Source organism: Prionailurus viverrinus, chromosome X (assembly GCF_022837055.1).
Source record: "Prionailurus viverrinus isolate Anna chromosome X, UM_Priviv_1.0, whole genome shotgun sequence".
NCBI classification, from domain to species: domain Eukaryota; kingdom Metazoa; phylum Chordata; class Mammalia; order Carnivora; family Felidae; genus Prionailurus; species Prionailurus viverrinus.
In genome coordinates, this window is record NC_062579.1 from 79,430,085 (window position 1) to 79,453,750 (window position 23,666).

Sequence of the window (23,666 nt, forward strand, 5' to 3'; positions counted from 1 at the left end):
ATACCTAAATGGAAACTCTCTTTTACAATGGGCACATTAAATTGAGATACAAAACCAGTCTTCATGCTAGATTTGTGGCTTATGGCCCATATCAAGCACTTCAAGCCTCCCTTGGTGGGTTTCTCCATTACAAGGCACAGATTCAAATTATTTATATCAATACATAGCTGATGTGATACATCACCCCAATGCCAGTACATATAGGGATATTTCTCTTCTTTTTTTTTAAATTTTTTTTTTCAACGTTTATTTATTTTTGGGACGGAGAGAGACAGAGCATGAACGGGGGAGGGGCAGAGAGAGAGGGAGACACAGAATCGGAAACAGGCTCCAGGTTCTGAGCCATCGGCCCAGAGCCCGACGCAGGGCTCGAACTCACGGACCGCGAGATCGTGACCTGGCTGAAGTCGGACGCTTAACCGACTGCGCCACCCAGGCGCCCCGGGATATTTCTATTCTTAAAAAAATGTTTCTTGCTGGCTTCTGGTAAATGGGACTCTCTGGGCGGCCTCTGGTAAATGGGACTCTCTGGGCCATAAGAGGCCTTTCTCTTATCCTCAAACTAATAAACATTTTAACTGAATATGACAACCCACAGATGGGCTCAGAACAATGGACAAGATCCGTGTTTCAATGATATGACCATCTGACATCTATTTTTATTCCATCAATAGGTTTAGCAGATGTCATATAGCACGTGGAGGTTCTTGATAAATATACAATTAAGGCCTTAAATGACTCTCAGAATAGCATTACATTATTAAAAACTGAAATGACCCAAATGCATAAAGCAGTTCTACAAAATAGAATGGTGTTAGATGTCTTGACAGCAGCACAAGGAGGAACATGTGCCATTATTAAAGCAGAATTCTGCATATATATTCCAGATTATAACAAAAATATAACAGGATTACTTGCTGATATGAATAACCAAATTGGTGCTCTTAAAGACCCTACATTGTCACTTAATAATTGATTATATTCCTGTTTGGGAGGTGGACTATGGTCCACCCTAAGGGATCTTCTCATTACACCTTTTATTTTTATTATGATATTAATCCTAATTAAAAAAATATCAATCCTATGTTGTCTCTTTAGCTTTGTTCTTTCCTATTGTCAAGATATATGCAAGCAGTTCTTGACTCCTTCACCCAGCCGACGGATGATCCATAGTATCCAAAACAAATTCACCCTGATGTCCCCTCTGGACTCTACAGCAATGGTCTTCCATAATAGTTACTTGTAGGGACAAAGAGTGACCAATTTCATTCCATAAGTAGGGATATCTCTATGCCCCCTGTCAGCTTGAAGAAGTTAGAGAAGACGAGCACTTCACCCTTCAACAACTTAAAAATTTAAGGACTGAAAATTGGTCAGGGGTGAAATGATGAGGGATAGAAGTAGAAAAATGTTCACCTTTAGTCCAGAAGGCTGACCTATATAGTCTACATAGTTTTGGTAAGGATTAGCTAAGTGCTGGTTGCTACATTCTTAAAGGGTCTTATGACTGCCTGTACATGTCACTGATAGTTAATATTGAACTGAGTGATAAGCACTAGAGAAATATTGTGAAAGTAGTTTTGCAAGTTGAAATTTGAAGAAGACATTATGATCTAATACTACCTGCACATACCCTCCCCCTTGAGCACTAAGGATATAATCACCAGGTTCACACAGCAAAAGTGCAGCTCTTTATGCCCATGGGTCTTGTCCCTGTGCTTTACTAAAAACATCTTTTTGCACCCAAGATATCTCAAGAATTCTTTCTTGACTGTGTCTCATGGCCCCACATTAACATGTAGTGTTTTATCTACAATATCAAGGATGAATAAAAGTGCTTTAAAAATTCCAAGGTTTTTTCTATAATATTCAGGCACCAGTCCATGAAAGCATGAAATTTCAGTCTAGAAATTCTGAACTCCACTTGTCAGCATTTAAATGGCCAGCAAATAAGTATTTAGATAATTATCTAAATGTTCCCACATGCCGAATGGGGAAGAAAATGAGATTTCTTGCACCCTCTTCATTCCATAACAAGGAAACATTAAAAACACAACAACCAGAGAATAGTAAAAGTTACTTACTTCAATAATAATTAAGGGAATGCAAATGGGAAAGCATCCCATATTTCACCTCTGCAGATTAGTAAAACAGTAAAAGAACTGGAAAATGTGAATCATTCAGAGTTTAAGGTGACAGGTAACTGGGGAAGAGTTGCTGTTTCCCAAGATCACCCAGGTGGGATATGGAACACCAAATAGAAACCCAGATTAATCAACCACCAAAAAGGGCATTTATCTATCCATAGAACTCATTATAGGAAAGCTCAATGAAAATGCCAAATAATAATAATAAAGAGGTAAAAATATTACTGCCAACATTTGAGCCTGTCTTTTTTCTCTTTGTCTATTTCTACAACTAAAAGGTTTTTTTTTCTTTTCAAGTTTATATTTAAATTCCAATTAGTTAACATACAGTGTAATTTAAGTTTTAGGTGTAGAATTTAGTGATTCATCAGTTATATACAAAACCCAGAGCTCATCGCAACAAATGCCCTCCTTAATATCCATCACCTATTTAACCCATCCACCTGCCAAGCTTCCTTCCAGTACCCCTCAGTCTGTTCTCTATAGTTAGGAGTCTGTTTTATGGTTTCCCTCTTTCTCTTTTTCCCCCCTATGTTCACCTGTTTCCTTTTTTAAATTATACATATGAGTGAAATCATATGATATTTGTCTTTCCCTTACTGACTTATTTTGCTTAGATTAGTATACTCTAGCTCCAACCATATTATTGCAAATGGCAAAATTTCATTCTTTTTTATGGCTGAGTAATATTCCATTATATATATATATCTCACATCTTCTTTATCCATACATCTGTCCATGGAAATTTGGGCTGTTTCCATAATTTGGCTATTGTATATAATGCTGCTATAAATATTGGGGTGTATGTATCCCTTTGAATTAGTATTTTTGTATCCTTGGTGTAAATACCTAATAGCGTGATGGCTGGATCACAGGGTAGTTCTATTTTTAACTTTTTGAGGAACCTCCATACTGTTTTCCAGAGTAGCTGCACCAGTTTTAATCCCCACCAACAGGGCAAGAGGGTTACCCTTTCTCCACATTCTCACCAACCTCTGTTGTTTCTTGTATTGTTGATTTTAGCCATTCTGACAGGTGTGAGATGATAGCTCATTGTTTTGATTTGTATTTCCCTGATAATAAGTGATAATGAGCATCTTTTTATGTGTCTGCTAGCTACTTGTATTTCTTCTTTGAAAAAATGTCTACTCATGTTGGCTGCCCATTTCTTAAATGGAATATTTGTTTTTTGGGTGTTCAGTATTATAATATAAGTCCCTTATATATTTTAGATACTAACCCTTTATCAGATATGTCATTTGCAAATATCTTATTTCATTCTTTGGGTTGCCTTTTAGTTTTTTTGACTGTTTCCTTCACTGAGCTGAAGCTTTTCATTTTGATGAAGTCCCAATAGTTTATTATTGCTTTTGTTTCCCTTGCCTCAGGTGACATGTCTAGTAAGAAGTTGCTATGGCCAATGTCAAAGGGGTTACTGCTTGTGTTCTACTCTAGGATTTCGATGGTTTCCTGCCTCACATTTAGATATTTCATCCATTTTGAACTTATTTTTGTGTACGGAGTAAGAAAGTGGTCCAGTTTCATTCTTTTGCATGTTGTTATTCAGTTTTCCCACTCAACACCACTTGTTGAGGAGACTCTTTTTTTCATTGGATAGTCCTTTCCAACATTAGTTGACCATATAGTTGTGGGATCATTTCTGGGTTTTATATTCTATTCTATTGATCTATGTGTCTGTTTTTGTGCCAGTACCATACCGTCTTGATCACTACAACATTGTAATATAACTTGAAGTGCAGAATTGTGATTCCTCCAGCTATGCTTTTCTTTTTCAAGATTGCTTTCGTTATTTGGGGCCTTTTGTGAATCCATACAAATATTAGGATTATTTATTCTAGCTTAGTGAAAAATGCTATTGGTATTTTGTTAGAGATTGCATTATATGTGTAGTTTGCTTTGGATAGTATAGACATTTTAACAATATTTATTCTTGCAATCCTTGAGCATGGAATGTTTTTCCATTTGTGCCCTCTTCAGTTTCCTAAGTTATCTGTAGTTTCACAATACATATCTTTTACCTCTTTGGTTAAGTTTATTCCTACGTATCTTATGAGTTTTGGTGCAATTGTAAAATGGATCAGTTCCTTGATTTCTCTTTCTGCTGCATCGTTATTGGTGTATAGAAATGGAACAGATTTCTGTACATGGATTTTATATCCTGTAACTTTACTGAATTCATGTATCAGTTCTACCAATTTTTTTGGTGGTATCTTTTGGGTATTCTATATATAGTATCATGTCTTCTGCAAATAGTGAAAGTTGACTTCTTCCTCGCTGATTTGGATGCCTTTTATTTCTTTTGGTTCTCTTTTGATCGCTGAGGCTAGGACTTCCAGCATTATGTTAAAAAACAGTGGGGAGAGTGGACATACCTGTCCTATTTCTGACCATAAAGGAAGAGCTTTCAGTTTTTCTCTATTTAGGATGACATTAACTGTGGGTTTTCATATACAGCCTTTATTATGTTGAGATATATTCCCTCTAACTATACTTTGTTGAGGGTTTTTATAATAAATGAATGTTGTATTTTGTCAAATGTTTTTCTGCATCTATTGAAAGGATCATATGCTTCTTATACTTTATTTTATTAATGTGGGGTATCACTTTGATTTGTGAATAGTGAACCACCTTGCAACACAGAAATAAGCCCCACTTAATCATGGTAAATGGTTCTTTTAATGTATTGTTGGATTCAATTTGCCAGCATTTTGTTGAGATTTTTTGCATTGTGTTAATCAGGGAAATTGGCCTGTAGTTCTCTTTTTGCTTGTCTTGTTTTGGAATCAGGGTAATGTTGGCCTCATAGAATGAAATTGGTAGTTTTCCTTCCATTTCTATTTTTTGGAATACTTTGAGAAGAATGGGTATTAAGTCTTCTTTAAATATTTGGTAGAATTCCTCTGTGAAGCCATCTGGCCCTGGACTTTGCCTCTTGGGAGTTTTTTTGAATGTCCATGCTGGTTATTGGTCTGCTCAAGTTTTCTATTTCTTTGCCTTTCCGTTTTGGTAGTTTATATGTTTCTAGGAAGTTATCCATTTCTTCCATGTTGTCCAATTTGTTGGTATATAGTTTTTCATAATATTCTCCTATAATTGTTTGTATTTCTGTGGTGTTGGTTGTTATTTTTCCTCCCTCATTTGTGATTTTATTTATCTGGGTCCTTTCTCTTTTCTTTTTGATAAGTCTGGCTAGGGGGTTATCAAATTTATTATTTTTTCCCAAGAGCCAGCAGCTGGTTTCATTAATCTTTTCTCCTTTTTTTTTTTTTTAAGTTTCTACATCATTTGTTTCTGCTCTAATCTTTATTATTTCCCTTCTGCTGGCTTTAGGCTTTGTTTATTTTTCCTCTTCTAGCTCCTTTGGGTGTAATGTTAGGTTGCTTATTTTAGATTGTTCTTGCTTCTTTAGGTAGGTCTGTATTGCTATTAAATTCCCTCTTAGAATTGCTTCCACTGCATCCCAAATGTTTGACTGTCATGTTTCATATTCATTTGTTTCCATGTATTTTTTTATTTCTCTGATTTCCTAGTTGACCTATTCATTCCTTAGTATTGTGTTGTTTGATCTCCATGTATTTGTGACATTTCCAGGTTTTTTCTTGTGGTTCACTTCAAGTTTCATAGCATTGTGGTCAGAATATATGCATGGTATGATCTTGATCTTTTTGTACTTATCAAGGCCTGATTTGTGACCCAGTATTTGATCTATTCTGGAGAATGTCCCATGTGAACTTGTAAAGAATGTGTATTCTGCTACTTTAAGATGAAGTATTCTTAATATAGCTGTTAAATCCATCTGGTTCAGTGTGTCATTCAAAGCCATTGCTTCCTTGTTGATTTTCTGCTTAGATGATCTGTCCGTTGATGTAAGTGGGTTATTAAAGCCCCTACGACTATTGTATTATTATAAATGAGTTCCTTTCTGTTTATTATTAATTGTTTTATGTTTGTGGGTGCTTTCATTTTGAGGGTATAAATATTTTCAATTGTTTGAACTTTTTGGATAGTCCCCTTTATTATGATATAATGCCCTGCTTCAACTCTTGTTACAGTCTTTTAAAATCTACTTTGTGTGATATAACCATGGCTACTCTGGATTTCTTTTGACATCAGTTTGGATGATGAATATTTCTCTATCCCCTCACGTTCAATCTTCAGGTGTCTTTAGGTCTAAAATTAGTCTCTTACAGGAAGTATATAGATGGGTCTTGTTTTTTTTGTCCATTCTGACACCCTATGTCTTTGTATTGGAGCTTTTAGCCCATTTATGTTCAAAGTAATTATTGATAGATATGCATTTTGTGTCATTTTATTACTTGTTTTATCATTGTTTCCAGAGATTTTTCTCTGTTCCTTTCTTGACTTTGTCACTTTTGCTCTTTCTTTCCACTCAAAGTGTCCCCTTTAATATTTCTTGCAGGGTTGGCTTAGTGGCCATGAACTCCTTTCGTTTTTGTTTGTCTGGGAAACTCTTTATCTCTTCTTCTATTCTGAATTATAGCCTTGCTGGATAGAGTATTCTTGGCTGCAGATTTTTCCCATTCAGCACGTTGAGTATATCATACCACTCCCTTCTGGTCTGCCGAATTTCTGTGGACAGATCTGCCATTAGCCTTATGAGTCTTCCCTTGTAAGTTAGGGACTTCTTTTGTCTTGCTTCTTTTAGGATTTTTTTCTTTATCATTATATTTTGCAAATTTAACTACAATACATCTTTGTGTTGCTCTGCTTTTTTTGATTTTGACAGGAGTTCTCTGTGCCTCCTGGATTTGGTTGTCTGTTTTCTTCCCCTAATTAGGGAGGAAGTAAATCTCAAGTAAATCTTCTTTCCTCAAGTAAACCTTCTTTCCTCTTTTGTCTCTCTTCTTCTGGGACTCCTATAGTACTAATGTTATTATGTTTTATGGAGTCACTGAGTTCCCTAAGTCTATTCTCATGATCCATAATTGTTCTTTCTCTCTTTTGGTCAGCTTCATTATTTTCCATTATTCTATCTTCTATACCAATTGTTTATTTCTCTGTTTCTTCCATCCTGTGATCATTACATTCAGTATGTTTAGAATCTCAGTTATTGTATTTTTTTCTTTCTGACCGATTGTTTTTTAAATCTTTATTTCTATGGTATGGGTCTCCCTGATGTCTTCCATGCTTTTCTCAAGCCCAAAGAGTATCCTTATTATTGTTGCTTTAAACTATGGATCAGGCATATTACTTATATCTGTTTCGATTAGATCCCTGGCTGTAACTTTTTCTTGTCCTTTCTTTTGGGATGAATTCCTCCATCTTGGCATTTTGTCTAGGTCTCTGTATTCTTCTATGTGTTAGGAAAGCCAGTTATGTTTCCTGCTCTTGAGAGTAATAGCTTTATAAACAAGAGGTCATATACTGTCCATGGCTTGGTGCTTCAGGGAGTGTCTCTGGTGTGTGCTGCATGCACTCTTGCTGCTGTGTTTGGCTGTTTCCCTCAAGTTAGTCATCTGCAGAGGTTCTCCTTGCCTGTAGTGGGGAATGTCTAGACCCTGGCTAGAGTGTGGTGATTTTTAACTAGGTGTACCTTGGTCTGTTTATTAAATGAAACCTGATGCTACTTTCACTAGAACTGAAGCTTTGCAAAACTCTATGGTTGGTAGATGCAGTCCACGTGTGGGTTTCTGCTGGTCTTCTGGGGAAGGGACCCATTGTTCTGGGCCTTAGGCACACTTGCCAGAGAAAAGCAGTACAGCAGAGTGCAGGGAGGTGGGATTTGGTGTAAGCAGTTTTGGGAGCCGGTATTGGCACTGTGCTGTTTACTGAAGTTGGTTTATACTTAGGGGTGGAGCAAGGGAAAGGGCTCCAGCCAGCTCCTTTGCCCCCAGAGAGGTGTGTCTGTCCCTCCCTTGCTGCTCTCAGGGAAGCATACCCAGAAGAGTGAATAACTTTTCCTCATTTGTCCCAGGCATTTTTCAGATCACTATTTTCATGCTGTCTGTCTTTGGATTGCTCACCTGCTTGGAGCAGCACAGTGAACTTTGGGCTCTATCTCAGCCAAGCCTGCTGACTTTTAAAACCCTAAACTTTAAGGATGTGCTCTGGCAGAGGTTTGCACTGGTCTTCTGTGGGAGGGTCTCACCATGCTGAGACAGATGCAGATATGACTGAGAAGGATAGTTGCACCATAGTGCAAGGGCATGGGATTTGGAGCAAAGCAGGCTAAAGAACCAATGTCCAGAGACACCTCAGCAGGTGTCTCTGCATCTTTGCTAAGGAATGGGGTTGGGAAATGGCACCAACCAGCTCTTTTGTCCCTGGAGAGGCGTCTTTGTGAAAATCAGCACTCACAGATGCCCTCCAAGAAGAACAGTTTCTCCCTGTATGCCTTATTGATACTCAGATATTGCCATCTGCCTCAGGGTTGTTTGCCTACCTTCTTTCCAGTAGTGCAGCACCCTCAGGGCTCTTTACCAGCCAAGGCCAGTGACCTTTAAAATTCTGGTCTTTGAGCCCTGCTGTTTGTAAAAACTCACAAAAAACAGCCCCTCTCATTTTCCCAGCCAATGGTTTTGGGGGAAGTGTTCTCCTTGTATGTATCCCTGTGCACTCCACTCTCACTTTTCTCCATGACCATGGATCTTTGCCCTCCACAGCACCCATAACCCGTTTCTCCCCAAACCATGTCTCCAAGTTTCCTATCTTCATCAATGTGGCCTCTTCTCTCCCTCTAGTGCAGTTTTTTGTCAGTCCTCAGTCAGTACCCAATTTCTTGGGTATTGGGAATGATTTGATAGTTATATAACTGTGTTCGAGGGACAAGGCAAGCCTAGGGTCCGCCTACTATGCCATGGTTTTAGCTCAGATCCCAAAAGTCTATTTGTTTTAGCTCTACACCAGATTTCAATAGATTTTATTGTTCATATTTGTATATTACTTAGAAAGTATGTATCACATTTATGGTATATTTCCCATATATCCTAAAAATGGTGATAAAAATAATGATAAAAATGATGAATGCTTAATGTAAACAATTAATAGAAAAATATCTTACATAAAAATATCTAAATGAACTGGCATATCACCCAGTGGTCCCCTTTCAATATATCTTCTACTACTAAGTTTGTATATAAACTAATAGTAATTTCATTTCATTTTCTGTACTCATAGAAATCTCTCTTTCTCTCTCTCTCTCTTTATTTCTCTTTGTGTTCTCCTTGACCATTATTAGTACATGCACCAAACAACACATAACTTGTTTAAGCATACCCCAACTCTCAGAAATTTTCAACTTTTAAAATATCCAAATATTTATTCTGACCCAGATCTTCTAGAACTTGGTGTAATGTTTAAATACAAAATCAAATTAGTATAAAGACAAAATATTAATCTTGGCCAATCTATGCCCCATAAATTCATAGTTTTTAAATTGTCATCAAGAAATAAAATTTCCAGGAGTTACATCAGCAAGGTGGTAGAGTAGGAAGTCTTAGATCCTCCTTCCCCTCACAAACACACCAATTCAGCAACAATACAAGGACAAATTCCCTTTGTGATAAATCCAGAATGTAAATGGAATGCTCCTCTACACTGTGTGAACATGAAACCAGGCTCACTGAAGCTAGCAGAGAGATTCAGGACATCTTCTCATTTCAGTCTCTGCCTCTGGTATACGATCAGAAAAGACCATTTAGCTCTCAGCTTCTTCCAGGGGAAGGAAGAAGTTTGTTCATGTGTTCCACACACCAACATTTCCTCAAGGGCTCCCCAGAGAACTGGTTTTTCTCCTTCCAGTCTTGGATCTCTGACAAATCTGACACAGTCTAGCCACCTGAGAGAGAATGGAGAGGATGGTTTGAATTATTAGATGCTGAAGATACTCCCCCCTGCTCAGCATAGAGTAAGCAGATGAAAAATCCCAGCTTTCAGCTTCCCCCTTAGAGGAGACGAGTTGATCCATCCATCCAACACTCCATCTACTCCAGGCCTGCCCTAAGAAGTGGCATCTGGCTTTGCAGTCTTGGAACTCTAGTGGGTCTAGCATAGTTTAGCTACCTGAGGAAGAATACCAATTTCGACTGGTAGAGGCCATAGATCCTCCCCTTCTTTAGCACCAAGCAAGCAGACAAAAACACAGCTGCCTGCCTCTCCTGGAAGAGGGAAAGAGTTGACAGAGAATCCCAGAATCTCTAGCCAGGCTGTTGGATAGAGGACTTCATGCATTGTGGCCAGCCCATGGAGACTGAGAGAGGTAACTGCCTTAGCTAGTGCACAGATATCAGCACAGAAAGTAAAGGAAAATTAAGAATCAGGAAAAGATGCTCCAACCAGAGGAATAAAACAAATCTCCAGAAACTAATCCTAATGAAATTGTACATAATTTACAGAGATTGATAGAGAATTCATATCAACTGTATAACATTACTCACTGAGTTCAAGAGAACAATACATGGACAAAGTAAGAATTTCAACTAGGATAAAATATTGAAAAGTACCAAATAGAATTCATGCAGCTGAAGAACACAATAACTAAACTGAAAAATTCACTGGCAACACTGTTCTTTAAGAATGAAGGGGAGGTATGCCTGGGTGGCTCAGTCGGTTAAGCATCCGACTTTGGCTCAGGTCATGATCTCATGGTTCATGAGTTGGAGCCCTGCATCAGGCTCTGACAGCAAAGAGCCTGCTTGGGATTCTCCCTCCCTCTCTCTCTGCCCCTCCCCCAATCATGCTGTGTCTCTCTCAAAAATAAACATTAAACATTAAAAAAATAAGAATGAAGGGGAGATAGACTCATCCTTCCCCCCACAAAAAACCCAGAAACAAAAACTGAGTAAGTCCATCACTACTTTCCATGCACCCCAAGAAATGCTAAAGACATGTATTCAGGTTGAAGCAAAAGGACCCTAATCAGGGCCTTTATGATAATTGCATAAGAAAGCATGAAACTTGTTGGGAAATGTAAATATTAAGACAAATAGAGAATACTCTATTACTATAATGGTGTTGGGGTAAACATTTTTAATTCTAGTAGTAAAGATAAAGGAAAAAGTATTAAAAATAATTGTAATTTAAAAATGTGTTAGAGGCCCCTGTGTGGCTCAGTCGGTTGAGTGTCTGACTCTTTATTTTGGCTCAGGTCACGATCCCAGGGTCACGGGATCCAACCCTGAATTGAGCTCTATGCTGAGAGTGGAGCCTGCTTAAGATTCTCTCTTTCCCTCTCCCTCTGTCCCTCTCTCCTGCTTACGTGTGCCATCTCCTGAAAAAATTGTTTAAAAATGTTAAAAAAATATATACTATAAATAGATGTAAATTCTAACAATAACAAAATGTGAGGGGGCAATTAAAATGTGGTGTTTTTGTATGTGATTAAAGCTAAGTTGTTATCGGCTTAAAATAAAGTGTTAAAAATAAACTGACAAGGGTGCCAAGAACACTCATTGGGATAAGGGTAGTCTCATCAACAAATGGTCATGGAAAAAATGAATATCCACATGCAAAAAAAAAAAATAAGGTTGGGCCCTTACCATAACCACACACAAAAAACCCAACTCAAAATGGATTAAAGACTTAAACATAAGACCTGAAACTATAAAAGTCCTAGAAAAAAAATAGAGAAAGAGCTTCATGACATTGATCTTGGCAATTATTTCATGGATGTGACACCAAACATGCAACAAAACCAAAAATAAACTAGTAGGACTACATCAAATTAAAAGTCTTCTGCACCACAAAGGAAACAAGTAACAACAGAGGGAAAAGGGAATCTGTGGACTGGGACAAAATATGCACAAACCATATATCTGATGAGGTTAATCTCCAATAATATACAAGGAACTTCTATAGTTCAAGAGTAAAAAAAACAGAACAAAAAAAACCCCCCAAAACAAACACTAATAACTCACTTAAAAATGGGCTAAGAAACGGAATAGTCATTTCTCCAAGGAAGACATAGATAACAACAGGTATATGAAAAGATGCTCAATGTTAATAACCATCAAAACCATAATGAGATGTCCCTTCACACCTGTCAGGTTGGCTATTATTAAGAACATAAAAGATAATAAATATGGGCGAGGCTGCAGAGAAACTGGAATCTTTGCACATTGTTGTTGGGTATGCAAAACATTGCAGCCAATACGGAAAATAATATTTTCCTCAAAAAATTAAGTACATAAATATCATATAATCTAGTAATTCCATCCTAGGTATTTATCCAAAAGAATTGAATAGGATTTTGAATAGATATTTAGAACTCCCATGTTCATTGCAGTACTGTTCACAATAGCCAAGATGTGGAAACAACCTAACTGTCCATCAACAACTGGATGAATAGAGAAAATGTGATCTATATCTATCTATCTATCTATCTATCTTTTATCGATCGATCTATCTATATATCTATCTACCCATCCATGTATCTATCTATCTCTATATATACAATGGAATATTATTCTATTTTAAAAAAGAAGAAAATTCTGCAATATGTGACAACATGAAAGAACCTTTGGAATATGATGCTTAGTGGAAAAAGCCAGTCACAGAAAGACAAATGCTGCATAATTCTACCTACATGAACTATGTAAGATAGTAAATTTTCTAGAATCCAAGAGTGAAACAGTGGTTTCAGGGGTCCAGGAGGAGAGGAAAATGGCAAGTTATCAACAGGCATAAAGTTTAAGATGAATAAGCTCTAGAAACCTGCCGTATAACATTATACCTATAGTCCACAATAATGTACACTTAAAATTTTGTTAAGAGAGTAGATTTCATGTTAAGTGTTCTAACCACAATAAAATCTAATTTTTTATAATAATAAAATGTCTAAATTATGAGTTTTTATTCCTATGCTTTTTAAAAAAATTATTCATTTTCTACAATTAGGTTGAAATAAAATCATTAATCAAAAAGTAGTTTTTAGTTATCTTATTGACAGTCATGCTCTATAGAAATAGTGATTTGGAAGCTATACTCTGATAACTCTTTACTAGGTGGTTAACATATTATCTCAAGGAAAAGAAATCTTCATATGGAGTTCTTTCTCAGTAAGTGCACATTTCTTAAAATAACTCCCATGAGCACCAACATCCATAGACTGAAATTCATTTTTTTCACTTTTATCTGAAATGCACATCACCAAAATTCCAACTTATTACATTAGAGCTTCTTGTACTAAGTAGCCTGTGGAAATTTAGAGGCAGCTGAAAGGAGTATTTCTTCAAAATAATGAGTAAGGAAATTTTACTATACTAAAAGAGCAGTTTGTAATGGTTTCATGTAATAAAATATTTTGGCTCTTCTATCACCTTACTGACACTAGATCAATTTTATAATTGCTTTGTGTAGTTAAAAGGAATTTTTGATAATTATTTTGGTATTGAATATAAAGGATAAATTAAGGAGAATTTTGATCTTTACTAAAATTCTATTTCTTCATAAGGTATACACATTTTGTTACGGGAATTTTAATACATAATGTTAAATTTTAAAATATACACAATTTTTAAAATCATAAAATTAATTTAATCCTCTATTGGATTTCCAAATTTTATTCTATGTCCACTAACAGAATCAAATGAAAGAATCAATGGTTAAATTGGTTCTTCCTGCACAGGTGTCAGGCTATTTTAGGGCACAGAGACAAGGGAATTAAATAAATAACTGGTGACTCAGCTATTTCCCACTGTCCTCATGAGGAACTGACAGTCTCTGCAAAATTACAAGGGAGATCAGACCCAGGTTCTCCAATAAAATAACTCACTCTCTCAAAGACCCATGTAAAAAGACACATGATCACAGTCATATTGATGGGAGACTCCCAAGTAGGCCTGTTTTGGATGCATGTGTGCCATTCTTTCTAGCCATGAATATCCTTGCTAACTATTTCTCCCTCTGACCATTAGATAGCACATTCCAATTGTCATAGAAACCAGAATATCAGCATAACAATCAGTATTACATTAGCTTTCCAAGGAAACTGAAGCAAAAATTCATCCTCAGAATCAGTGAAAGGAAGAGATTATTTCAGCAGTATCCCCCCAAATTTACTATTGGAGTAAAATAAAAGGATTTCAAAACAAAGAGTTAAATGGATGAAACGGATGATTAATCATTCTGGTTTTCTGTCATACACAGCAAAACTGGTTTCAGTGTCTGAAAAAGATCACCTTAGAACCTGAAATAACATACTTGTGATGAAAGGAATTTCAAAACCCACATAGCCCCAAACCCAGGGCAAACACTCAATACATCCAGATGCCCTGGTTCACAAAATTACCACATTCTTCCTATTTCATCTTAAGTTTATCCCAAAATCAATGAATGCCTGATACCACAGCTCAGTGGTTCACTCATTACAATGCTAAAACTAGATGAATAAATGAATGAGGTAGAACAGAAAATGTTAGAATCTGGACATTGAGATGACTCTAATAAGGAAACAGAACTGAGTAATATTTGACAATGAGATTTTTCCTCCACCAAAATCCTTGTTGATAATGGAAGTCCTTGATTATAACAAGAATATATTGAGGCCATGTCCAAGGATTTTTGGTATTTTTGGGACAACACAGGGAGGAGAGAATTTAGTGAATATTAACCTTCCAGATATAATATTAAGGAAACCAGCCACTGAGGATCTTCCTAGGCTAAGGGCACTGGTAAGTTTTTGGACAAATGTTTATGAAAATGGTAGTATTAAGAAAATGATTCCAAAAAAGGTAAATTGACTTCCAATTCTAGGACAAAATGACATGGACTAATTTTCCCTTTTCCTCTGTTGTAAATGTCATGGGAATAATTCAACAGTTATAAAAGGACTCTGAAGGTTGAAGGAAGGTGACAGGCTTGTAAACACAAGACTTAAAGAAAGACACAGTGGTGTCTGTGAGTCTATTAGGTTTTTTTTGTATCTTTTATGTATTCTTGCTTGTGTGCAAAAGAGGCCTACAACCTGGAAGCTCCCACAGGCATAGATGAAAAACAAAGGGAAACACAAAAAATCTACTCTCTCTGCCCAAAGATGTTGGAAAAAGGAAATCTTAGCAAAGACCTAGTGAGGCAATCCACCACACCCAACAACAGAAGCAGTGGTGGCCTAATCAATAGCAGCAGCATAGTCTTCCAGGCCTAACCAGAGAACTTTTCCACACTCCATGCATGAAATAATGGTGGATCAGTCCACCACAGCATTGGCAACTAACGCCTAATATTTCATGATATCCCACTCAATGGCATTAGGCACACAGGTGGCACATACAGATATCAAGAGGGAGACTAGCAGAGCCAGAATGAAGTCAGCTAGAATAGCGCTTGAATTGGTGTCTGAACACTAACCTGCCATTTGAACAAAAGGTCACAAAAGTTAACTGAGATCTACAAGCTAGATCTAAAAAAGAGTGACTACCTGTTGAAATGGGCTATAAGATCAAGAATCTTCAAACATAATAGTCAAAATGTCAAGGATTTGTTAAAAAATCATTCATCATGCCAAGGACCATGAAAAACAACTTGAATGAAAATAGAGGCACTACCACATAGTGTTTTGGTACAAGGGAATACAGGACAAAAGATAAATATGAGGCTACTACTTTAGGGATTATGCTGTTTCCAAAGCAATGATAAAATCTACAGACTTCCATAGATAATACATTCATAGGTAAATGTTTCACTTATATACTATGTTAAGATTAATTTTATAAAAATATTTAGGTATATTTGATGTTCACCATACCAACTTATCATCAGAATAGTTAAGCACACACATAGTTTCTCTAATATATGCATTAGGACACAGCTCTACTTTCTATTAACAAGCATAGAAAGGATGCCTCTATGCTCAGTTGAGGGACTCAAAAGCAAAAAGAACTCATCTCACACCTCCTGGGATCCATGGGGGATGTGCCAAGCAATTCTAAAAATATGCCTGTTTATAAACTGAATGAAGATTTTCAAAACATTTTTTTAGTGAAGATAAAATGAAAAGGGAAACCAAGACACATGTCCAGACTTTATAGTTAAACCTAGAAAATAAATTTTGATAAGATTGCCAGATTTAGCAAATAAAATTATAGAATGCCTGGTTGAATCTGAATTTCAGATACACAAAAAATATTCCCAAACTTAGGGATGTTAAGCATATTTTTTTATCCATACCCTTTACCAGTTTGAGGATGTTTCTTTTCATTACAAGTTAGAGGATTTTATCACAAATAGATGCTGAATGTTGCCAAATGTTTTTTATGTATTGACTGAGTTTTTCTTTTGTGTATTTATAGGTGAATTGCATTAATTGATTTCTGAATGTTTAAGCAATTTTGAATTCATGGGTAGTTCCCTTTTATAGATGATATATTAACCCTTTTATATGTTGTTGAATTCAATTTACTAATACTTTGTTAAGGATGTTTTTACCTATATCAATGAGAATTAATAGTCTATAGTCTTCTTTCTTGTAATTTTTTGTCTGTTTATGTCTTCAGTAAAATATTGTTCTTATAAAATGACTGTGTAAGAGACTCTTAAATATAAAGAATAAACAGAGGGTTGCCGGAGGGGTAGTAGGAGGGGGAATGGCCTAAATGGGTGAGGGGCATTAAGGAATCTACTCCTGAAGTCATTGTTGCACTATATGCTAACTTGGATGTAATTTTATAAAAATAAATAAATAAATAAATAAATAAATAAATAAATAAAATGTGAAGTGACATTTTATTTTCTATTTTATAGAAGAATTTGTGTAAAATTGGTAATGTTTATAACTTAAATATTTTATAGAATCTCCCTGTGACGACATCTAAATCTGGAGTTTTCATTGTTGGAACAATTTTAACTATTAATATAATTTTTTCAGTAGATATAGAAGTATTCAGGTTGTAGATTCCTCTTTTAGTGACCTCTGGTAGTTTCTTTCAAGCAGTGAGTTTATTTTATTTATGTTGTTGAATTTAACTGTATAAACTTCCTCATAATATTCCCTTATTATATTTTTAATACTTGTAGTATCTGTAGTGATGTTTTACCTTTAATTTCTGATAACTGGTAATTCATTTCTTTTCTCTTTTTCTTGATTACTCAGGCTACAGTGCTATCATTTTTTTAAGTTTTTATTTAAATTCCAGTTAGTTAACATACATTATACTAGTTTCAGGCATAAAATTTTGTGATTCAGCACTGACAAAACACCCAGTACTCATTATAAGTTTACTCTTTAATCCCCATCACCTATTTAACCCATTCTCCCACCACCTCTGGTAACCATCAGTTTATTCTCTTTAGTTAAGAGTCTGTTTCTTAGTTTGCCTCTCTTTTTCCTATGCTAATTTGAATTGTTTATGTTCAACATATGAGTGAAATTATATGGTATTTGCCTTTCTCTGACTGACTTATTTTTCATAGCATAATACTCTCTAGCTCCATTTACATTGTTGCAAATGGCAAGATTTCATTCTTTTTTATGGCTAATATTCCATTGCATATATATACCACATCTTCTTTATGCGTCAGTTCATGGACTTTTGGGCTGTTTTCATAATATGGCTATTGTAGATAATGCTGCTATAAATATTGGGGTGCATATATCCCTTTGAATTAGTATTTTTGTATTCTTTGAGTAAATACCTAGTAGTGCAATTGCTGGATTGCAGGGTAGTTCTGTTTTTAACTTTTTTGAGGAACCTCTATACAGTTTTCCAGAATGGCTGAACCAGTTTGCATTCCTAACAGCAGTGCAAGAGGGTTACACTTTCTCCAACCTCGCCAACACCTGTTGTTTCTTGTGTTGTTGGTTTTAGCCCTTCTGACAGGTGTGAGGGGATAACTCACTGTAGTTTTGATTTGCATTTCCCTGATGGTAAGTGATGATAAGCATCTTTTCATGTGTCTGTTGACCATCTATATGTCTTCTTTGGAAAAATTTCTAATCATGTGTTCTGCTCTTTTAATTGGATTATTTGTTTTTTGGGTGTTCAGTATTATACATTTTTTATATATTTTGGATACTAACCATTTACTGGATATGTCATTTGCAAATATATTCTCCCATTCTGTAGGTTGCCTTTTAGTTTGAAGATTGTTTCATTCACTATGCAAAAGTTTTTTTATTTTGATGAAGTCCCAGTAGTTTACTTTTGCTTTTGTTTCCCTTGCCTCAGGAGACACATCTAGTAAGAAGTTGCGACCATTTTTTTTTCTTTTTAAAAATCAGCTTGTGGGGCTCCTGGGTGGCTCAGTCGGTTGAGCGTCCGACTTCGCTCAGGTCACGATCTCACGGTCCGTGAGTTCGAGCCCCGCATCAGGCTCTGTGCTGACAGCTCAGAGCCTGGAGCCTGCTTCAGATTCTGTGTCTCCCTCTCTCTCTGGCCCTCCCCCCATTCATGCTCTGTCTCTCTCTGTCTCAAAAATAAATAAATGTTAAAAAAAAATTTAAAAAAAATCAGCTTGTGCTTTCATACATTTTCTTTATCGATTCTTTGCTCTCCAGTTGGCTTCTATCCTGATTTTGATTATTTCATTCTTCCTGCTCTCTGTGAGTATAATTTGCACTTCTTTTTTGTAATTTCTTAATGATGTAACTTAGATCATTGATTGGGGATTTTTCTTCTTTCTTATTCCAAACATTTCATGCTATAGTTTTCTCTCAAGGTATTGCTTTAAAAACATCACAAATATTTGGATATGTTGTATTTTACTTTTATTCTATTCAAAAAATTTTCTAATTTCCTTTAGAGCTTTCTCTTTGACAGATTGAATTGTCAGTGCCATTTAATTTTAAAACAATGGGGATTTTAAAAATATTTTTCTATAATTTATTTCTAGTTTAATTTCATTATGGTTAGAGAAGATACTTTCTCTACTTTTAATATTTAATCTTTTTGAGGTTTTTTAGTATCCAAAATATTGTCTATTTTGGTAACTGATCCAGGTGCATTTGAAAGGAATGTTATTATGCCAGTTGTGTCAAGTGCTCAATAAATATCAACCAAGGCAGTTAATTTATATAGTCTTATTTAGATTTTACTCAAACTTAATTATTTGTTCTATAAATTATTGAGAGTGTAGTGTTAAAACCTCCAACTATAAATGTATATTTTTCTATTTTTCTCTTTATTTCTATCTCTTTTTTTGCTTCATTTATTTTGAAGTTCAGTTGTTAGGGATGTATCCATATAGGATTTTTATTTCCTCTTCTTGATCAATTAACTCCTTTATCATTGTTATGTCTCTCTTTATCCTTTTAATGTTCTTTGTTTTAGTCTCTAATTTTTCTGTATTAATATATCCAGTCCAGCATTGTTTTGATTAATGATTGCATGGTATGTCTTTCCCATCATTTTACATTATTAAATGGCTGTAGATGGGTATAATTGTCAAAATATACTGCATATATTTAAATTATACAATGCAGCTTTTGCCATGTGTATAAGCTTATGAAACTATCACCACTCTCAAGATAGTGACACTTCACTCATTTCTAGAAGCTTCTTCAATCCTTCATTGTTCCCACTCCCTGCAACCTACCCCCTCCTGTTCCAAAGGTATCCATAGGTTTTGCATTTTCTATGATTTTATATTAATGTAATAATGCAGAATGTACTTTTTTCTTCTTTCTTTCACTTCTTTATCTTACTACTATTAGTATCTTGAGTTTAATCTGTGTTGTAACAACATATCAATAATTCATTTTCATTAATTAAATAATCATAGATGTTAGATAGAGATAGAGATGTATGTAGATCTAGATAAAGATACAGTTCATAGTTTAACCATTTACTTATTTTTTATTATTCATCTTTGAGAGAAAGAGAGAGAAAGACAAAGAGAGTGTGTGTGAGCAGAGGAGGGGCAGAGAGAGAGGGAGACACAGAATCTGAATCAGGCTCCAGACTCTGGGCTGTCAACTCAGAGCCTGACACAGGGCTCAAACTCATGAACCATGAGATCATGACCTGAACTGGAGTTGGACATTTAACTGACTGAGCCACCCAGGCACCCCACCACTTACTTCTTACTGTTCATTTGGATTATTCCCATTTATGATTTTTGCTTAATACAAATAAAATTGCTATGACCATTTGTTTGCAAATGTTTCTATGGATATATAGTTTCATTTCTCTTGGGTAAGCATCTAGGAATCGAATGTCTAGCTCATATGGTAGGTTTGTGTTTGACTTGTAAAGAAACTGCTAAACTGTTTTTCAGTGTGTCTGTACCATTTTTGTTCCCACCAACAGTGTATGACTGTCCCATTTTCTCCACATCCTCACCAGTACCTCATATAGTTAATATTTTAATTTTAACCATTATTATAAGTGTGATTTTAATTTGCATTTCCCTAATAATGATGTTAAACATCTTTTGATATACTGATTTGCCATTTATATATTTTCTTTGACAACATGTTGAAATTCTTTTTCCATCTTGTGTTGTGTATTATCTTATTATTGAGGTTTGTGATTTCATTTTATGTTGGGTTGTTTTCTTATTTCTGAGATTTTTAAAATATTCTGGCTACCTGTCCTTTATAAAGTGTAGAATTTGAAAATATTTTCTCTCTGTAACATATCTTTATTCTCTCAGTGTCTTTTAAGGAGAAATAGCTTTAATTTTGATAATGTCCAGTTTATTAATTAGTTTTATTATGAATCATGTTTTTAGTGCCATATCTAAGAAATTTTTGCCTCATCTAAGGTCATGAAGATTATCTTCTATGACTTTTTTCCTAGATGTTTCATAGCTTTAGGTTTTACATTTAATTTGATACTGTATTTTGATAAAATATTGTACATGATGTGAGGTGTATATCAAAGATGGAAAGAAAATGGATATATCTGTGATCTCTAGGAATGTTAGGCATTTCCTTTCCAACTCCTTGGGCTTTCTGGATCTCCCACTTTCTACACTACAGTGCTCACTTCTGGGTTTCGGAATGCATTGCATTTAAGTCAGGGGATAAAAGAAGAAAAAAATGTCAAACTCATAGTTCCATAATAGTTTGATTTTGTTTGCTCTTTCTCAATTTTCCTGCTGTTATTTACATTTCAGAATTCTCATATAGCTTCCTCATGCATTCTGCTCAAGTTCTATAGTTGTATTCAGTAGCAGAGATGGGTGACATATGCTTATTTTACATTACCTGAAGCAAGTACTGACATTCCCACTTTCATGTTTTTATACCACGACTTTCACCTCACAAACACACACAGCTCACAAATCAAAATGCTTTTCTTGAAAGAACTAAATATAAGTGTTGAGCATACCCAGAAGCCAACAGCCAAGGATGGCATTAGATTCCAGAAGCACCAGAATGTAAAGATGTATAAAATATACTCCGTTGTTTAAGGACAATTCCTACATATGTAAATGTAAATGTCCCAATGCAATGGAGGAATTCTGTTTCTCACAAATGTGCCACACAAAACTCTCCCTTGCTTTTAAAAAAATTTACATTTTACTATATACTAAGTAGTTCAATCACATATTTATCAACTGGACTATCAATCTGGATAAAATATTTTCTTATTGTATACCATTCTGTGCCAATAACACTCAAAACTCCATTTTATTTTTTTTTTATTTTTTTTTTAAATAAACTTTTTTTTTTAAATTTTTTTTTTCAACGTTTATTTATTTTGCGGACAGAGAGAGACAGAGCATGAACGGGGGAGGGGCAGAGAGAGAGGGAGACACAGAATCGGAAACAGGCTCCAGGCTCTGAGCCATCAGCCCAGAGACCGACGCAGGGCTCGAACTCACGGACCGCGAGATCGTGACCTGGCTGAAGTCGGACGCTTAACCGACTGCGCCACCCAGGCGCCCCGAAAACTTCTCCATTTCAAAGGAATATTTTTATTTTTTAATTAATTTTTTTTTTAATTTTAATCACCTAGTGCTCATCACAGGTGCATGCCTTAGTTCTCATCATGTACTTCATTCATTCCTGCCACCCACCTCCCTTCTGGTAACCATCAGTTTGTTCTTTATAGTTAAGAGTTTGTTTCTTTGTCTCTCTCTCTCTCTCTCTCTCTTTCCCTATGATCATTTGTTTTTTTTCTTAAATTCCACATATGAGTGAAATCATATGGTATTTGTCTTGCTCTAACTGATTTATGTTACTTAGCATTATACTTTCCAGCTCCATCCATGTCATTGCAAATGGCAAGATTTCATTTTTTTTTAATTTTTTTTTCAACGTTTATTTATTTTTGGGACAGAGAGAGACAGAGCATGAATGGGGGAGGGGCAGAGAGAGAGGGAGACACAGAATTGGAAACAGGCTCCAGGCTCTGAGCCATCAGCCCAGAGCCTGACGCGGGGCTCGAACTCCCGGACCGCGAGATCGTGACCTGGCTGAAGTCGGACGCTTAACCGACTGCGCCACCCAGGCGCCCCCTTTTTTTTTTAAGATTTCATTTTTTATGACTCAGTAATGTTACATTGTATTTATGTATACCATTTCTTGTCCATTCATCTATCAATGGACACTTGAGCTGCTTCCATATCTTAGCTATTATAAATAATGCTGCTATAAACATAGGGTTGCATGTATCCCTTTGAAATAGTGTCTTTGTATTCTTTGGATAAATACCCGGTAGTGCAATTGCTGTATTGTAGGCCAGTTCTATTTTTAACTTTTGGAGGAATCCTCATACTGTTTTCCAGAGTGGCTGCAGGGAGTTTGCATTCCCACCAATAGTGTAAGAAGGTTCCACACCCTTACCAACCCCTGTTGTTTCTTGAGTTTTTTCTGTTAGCCATTATGACAGGTATGAGGTGGTATCTTATCATGGTTTTGATTTGTATTTCCTAGATGAGTGATGTTGAGCATCTTTTCATGTGTCTATGGGTCATCTTTATGTCTTCTTTGGAGAAATGTCTGTTCATGTCTTCTGCTAATGTTTTAATTGGATTATTTGTGTTTCTGGTATTGAGTTGTGTAAGTTCCTTATATATTTTGGATACTCCTTATCAGATATGGCAGTTGTAAATATCTTCTCCAATTTAGTAGGTTGTCTTTTAGTTTTGTTGATTGTTTCATTTGCTGTACAGAAGCTTTTTGTTTTGATGTAGTCCCAATAGTTTATTTTTCCTTTTGTTTCCCTAGCCTGAGGAAACTTATCTAGAAAAAAATTGCTATGGCTGATGTCAGAGAAATTACTGCCTATGCTCTCTCCTGGGATTTTTGTGGTTCCAGGTCTCACATTTAGGTCTTTAAACAGCTTTGACTTTATTTTTGTGTATGGTGTAAGAAAGTGGTCCTGTTTCATTCTTTTGCAGGAGGATGTACTGTTTTCACAACACCATTTTTTGAAGAAGACTATCTTTTCCCCATTGCATAGTCTTTCTGTTTTGTCAAAGATTAACTGACCATATAGTTGTAGATTTATTTCTGGGCTATTCTGTTCTATTGGCCTATGTGTCTATTTTCACGCAGGTACCACACTGTTTTGATTACTACAGTTCTGTAATATAATTTGAAGTCCAGAATTGTGACTTGACTTTTCTTTTTCAAGATTTCCTTGGCTATTCAAG

At 35.7% G+C, this 23,666-nt stretch overlaps 1 protein-coding gene across 1 annotated transcript in view; it reads right to left on the bottom strand.

Annotated features, from left to right (window-relative positions):
• Positions 1-19,550: 19,550 nt before the first annotated feature.
• Positions 19,551-23,666, bottom strand: part of PWWP3B (PWWP domain containing 3B) — a 43,781-nt gene continuing 39,665 nt past the window's right edge. Inside the window, exon 8 of the transcript XR_007149034.1 lies at positions 19,551-19,561. The gene's annotated coding sequence lies outside the window, so the exon portion shown is untranslated. The remainder of the gene's footprint in view (positions 19,562-23,666) is intronic.